Source organism: Silene latifolia, chromosome 8 (genome assembly GCF_048544455.1).
Source record: "Silene latifolia isolate original U9 population chromosome 8, ASM4854445v1, whole genome shotgun sequence".
In the NCBI taxonomy this organism is placed as follows: Eukaryota; Viridiplantae; Streptophyta; class Magnoliopsida; order Caryophyllales; family Caryophyllaceae; genus Silene; species Silene latifolia.
The window spans coordinates 38,017,246-38,022,119 of NC_133533.1; the positions used below are offsets into that span (position 1 = coordinate 38,017,246).

Here is a 4,874-nt window from a genome sequence, read left to right on the forward strand (position 1 = left end):
TTGTAGAGAAAGTTATGCCTAAAATACGACAGGCTGTCAAACGCGTTTTCTTGCGCAGAAGAATACTACCTAAGAAAGAACGCAGTAAGTGTTGCGCCTGTTCTAAGGAGCGCAACACCTGCTGCGCCTTTTCTCAAGGCTTTATTTTTGTCCAAGTTTTCGTGTTTCAACCTAAGTCGGTTATTTCCAGATCTTTCCTTCCATATCCCTTTCCTAAACCCTACCCCTCGTGATTAGTATAAATAGAGGCCTTCGCCTCACATATTTTTCACGCGAGTGTCCGCCCTTCTCTTCTCCCTTTGCATTCTAAGATCACGTTATTGCCTTTCGACGCCTACGTGCTTGATCAATGGACCACGTAAGCTTTGATCATTCTGAGTACCAGTCACGTTTGCATGACCGACCAATTTGACCACTACATAATCAATTAAATCAATTTGTTTTAAATCCTTTTTCAAGGGCACTTTCATATTTCCATAGATTGAGTCGAGTTACCACTAAAAACTGATTTAGTTAAATCTCGCGACGCTAACATGTAAGTCTGAGGTGTAAAATCCCATATTTATTCTGTATTTATTAGTGAAGTTCCCAAATAGTCGTCAACTCCCTTTTTCGAGTTTCGTCCATTGTTATTCATTAGATAAAACTCCAATTAATTAGTCTATCCTTATATGGGATGAAACCAGCGGCAAATCCGGATTGACGATAAGACGAACGATGACGGAGAACCATCGAAGTAAGTACCACTTTTTTTTGACGATTGACTTTTAATTTGTACTCCTTAAATGATTGCTGAAATGTACTATTCTGATTGGGACGAGATCAGCGTGGATTGCGCCTTGGCCGTCATTCCAGCGCTTGATTGGCAAAAAGATGGTCGGTGCCGAAGCTCCGTTGAACTGGCTCCTGATATAGAAGGAAATCAGCGGAGGTGTGCCGCAATTTGAGCCCCCGATTAGCGACCGGATGACTGCTGATGGAGCACAGTCGAAGTAAGTGCTTCCTTTTCTTTTTTGATTGATTTTGAAATTATGCCCCTTTTTATTACTCTTCGACTAAATCAAGTTGTGTGCTTGAATAGTGGACTGCATTCACATCCTTAGCTCCTGATGTGTGTTGCACCGGTTGGCGGCGGTTGACTGTTGAAGGAGCACCGTCGGATTTTGTGCTTTGTGACCGGATTTCCATTCTTGGTATCAAGCTCCGTCTCGAATAGTAAGCTTTTCCGCCTGAACTGATTTTTAACCGCCTCTCTTCTTTGTTTTATTTCTTTACTGGTCAAGTTGCATGCTTGATAATAAAATTGAACTGATAGTTTTACTGGTCTTGCGAATCAAGTAGTGTGCTTGACTGAACTGATAGTGAAATTGTGACATTAATGCAAATGATTAATGATGTAAGACGCAAGTAGTATATGCTGATAATGCAAATAGGATGCTTATGATGCTAATAATGCAAGATGTTAATGTACTTAAGACAATGGAGACAAACACTAGCTAATTGACAATTAACCCTTTTTTTTTAAATAGACTATAGAAATATGATGTCTCCATTACTAGCCCTGCTAAGCATAAAAAAAAATGGTGCTGATGATCCGGGAAAGGGGCGGAGTATTCTGAGTTGGGATTGGTATCCAGTTTCTGACCATGCTTTTAGTTCTTAGAAAACTCAGCTTATCGACTTCTATCACTAACCCCGAGTAGCTATTTCTCATCGGACAAGGATATAATTTGATATTTGGGAACCTCGTATTTGATACGAATAAGGATTTCTATTAGCTCCTGGCTAATTAGGTGTTATGCCTATTGAACTACCTCGTTGTAAGTCCTTCCACATTTTGGTCACGGCTGCCTTCTAAATATAGTCAAACATATGCGCGAATGAGTGTTCACTTATGGCCGTGGTCTGAGCTAAAATCCTTCACTCTGTGTTTCATGATAGCCCCCTGTTACTTATGTCAGCCCCCTGTTACTTCAGGTATTTTCCTGTGTCAGTCACGCAGCAGTCACACAGCTAACACACCTGTTTTCTTCTGTTGCTTTCTTCTCCCCTTTTTTTTTCCGACCTGGTATGGGTCGTGATTGTGACAATTTGTTTTCTTATTTTTTTGTTTTTTGCCTTGGATTCTGAGATTCATATTGTTAAATGAGTTTTGCCCTCTTTACAGTAACAAGCTCTGCTAATTAAGCAAAACTAATAGCATAGAAACAAAATACTTATGTGACCGTATAAATTAAGTGTACATTCCCCGAATTCTTAGACGCTAAACGAGGGTGATAAATGGAATGGAGTAGAAGGTTCTATGGTGTTAGAAGACACTGGAGACCTGTGTGCCTCTCTCACTCACCTAAATCACCTAAATGAATGAAAGGATCGTCCCAAGAGGAATGGAGACAAAGTAACTGCGGATTGACTCGTCTGAGAGATGAAAAAGTGACTACTGTGCAATTTTTATTTGCATCTTGAACTCCAGCTTTTTTTCTCTTTTTTTTTTTACTGGAACCTTTTTTTTTTGTCTTTTTTTTTGTTACTGGAACTTTTTTTGTCTTGTGAATTTTTGAGACTTTTGACATTGGAGTTGATTGCAAATTTGGCTGGATTTTTTTCTTGTCTGGTGAATTTTTGATATTTTTGACATTGGATTTGTATCTTTTGAGATCATAATTTTTCTTTTTGAATATTTGAGAGTCTTGAAACAGGATTTGGATCTATTTGAACTCGTATCGGTACTTAGACTCACATCTTAAGTTCATTCTAAGGGACTTGTGGTCACCTATCTTGTTTTAAGGGCATGGAGTGTGCGCCCCCGTGTTTCATTTGGTAAGTTTGGGCACGGGTGTACTAGGAATGTTGTTTTAATGTTTTTGAGCTAGTTTTTTAGCATCAATGGAAAAGGATGGGAATATTTGGCGAATGGCCAATCATATGAGATTGTGCTCATCTAGTGGCCATTTGAGATATGAGAAATTGACAAATTTGGTAAATAGAGAGTTATGCTAATTTAAACTAGTATAGTCACATGAAGTATGGGAAATTAACGAATCAAGTAGAAAGATGGAATCTCCAAACCTATAGGTCACCTAGTTAGAGACACGGCGATCAAGGAATTATCACACCACAGAGATGGAAAAGATGGTCAAATGCACGCCCTTGTTTAGGCTGATTCTAAGAGGTCGACTAATCTACACTAAAAAGATACGACCTAAAGTATTTCAAGTCTATTCTACTAGTTAAGGGTAAAAAGTAGAACAAACGACTAATAAAAATGACATATGCTCTTTTTTTATTTAACTCAAAAGGACTGGTATGGTCCTAATTTAATTAGACACTTATGTAAACTAGTTTTTTTTTTTAGGTAATGTCAGGAACACCGGAGATTATATGACTATAAGAGTGAATTTTCTTTCTCTATTGACATGTTTATTCTTACTCTTAGTTTTTTTTTTATATATATATGCAACTGAGAAAGGACTTGGATGGTCCTATATTAAACAAATTTTGATGGAAACTACATGTGAGTTGGTATTGTCTAGTCTTCTTGTACCCTCCTTTTGTTCCCAAGCTAGAGTGACTATTAAATTAGGGTCTTCTTTACTCCTCCCCATCCCGGATCATGACATATTAGCTTTAGAAAATAATTTTTTTTTATAGCAAACAGGTCTAGAATGGAGTTAAATTAAATAGTGAATGCACATGTATCTAATGCTAGCTAAAGCTAAGACCCGAATGCAAAGACCTGTTCTTTTTTTTTACATGAATGCAAAGGTTGAGCTAAATTAGGTGCCGGTATTACTGTTGACGCGTGACTGACTGAAGGACTGAACTATTTTTTTTTGGGTTTTTTTTTTGTTTTTTTTTGTTTTGGGTGTGCAGGACCGACTGATAGAATGCCGAACTGACATGTGAACTACCTAAATGCAAAACCTATATATTGTCCTATGATGGTTCATGATGATACGAGACGGAATGCAACCAGACACAAGCCAAATGGTGACAGCCTACCGAGTATAAGCTATATGCAAATGCGAGGTAAAATTTCAAGCGAGGTAAATGCTATTTGAAAACAGGGACATCCTAATGTGACCTTGGAATGTAGACTCAATGGATCAAATGCATATGTTAGGACGCTTGATTAATGGGATGCGCAAAGCTTTAGCCATTGTATAATTATATTTATCTACTTTATTCTAACCAGTTATGGCTATGTGGGATGCAATACTATATGCAAGGACTCAATGCAAATGCAACTAGGACTAATTTACTACTGTAAGTACGTATGTGAATGCATACTACTTATCCTAGTTAACACATGTAGAACACATTCTATTTATCATAATTTTTTTTTGGTTAATTTGTTGCGAGTAAGATTATGTCAAAAATTAACAAACAGGACACATAATATAGCCTAACAAAGGTTCTACGAGATCTATGGTTAGGTTTATGGTTGGCAATTGGGTACTCACAACATTAAAATACCCGAGGGTATCTCTCGCTTTTGTGCTCCCCCAGTCATATGGACCAGACGAGTTGCCAAAACGCGACGTCATGAGGTGGGAAATATGTGTAAGGCCTAGTCGGTCGAATGGACCTTCTAAGTATACAACATACTTACCGAGGGTAAAGTAGGGTAGCTTAGATGGCATAATATTGGCTTACGGAGAGCCTATGCCTTTTTTTTCTTTATGCAATTGAACAATTGTAAATAATAGATAAAGATGAAATTAAACAGGGATATTGTTCAATATATAACACGCACAAAAGAAGCATCACAATTCTGAATTGCCTAACATGAAGTACACACATTGGTATGTATATGGAATATGTAAGTGTAATACATGCAAGAAAGAGGTCTCAGGTATGATTTCTTCTTATGA

General features: G+C 37.7%; 1 long non-coding RNA gene across 1 annotated transcript; it reads left to right on the plus strand.

The window, feature by feature from the left end:
* Window positions 1-586: 586 nt before the first annotated feature.
* Window positions 587-4,351, plus strand: LOC141596739 (uncharacterized). Its single transcript, XR_012522573.1, has 4 exons — window positions 587-736; window positions 827-992; window positions 1,082-1,215; window positions 3,874-4,351. It is a non-coding gene; the product is annotated as an uncharacterized LOC141596739 (long non-coding RNA).
* The last annotated feature ends 523 nt before the right edge of the window (window positions 4,352-4,874 follow it).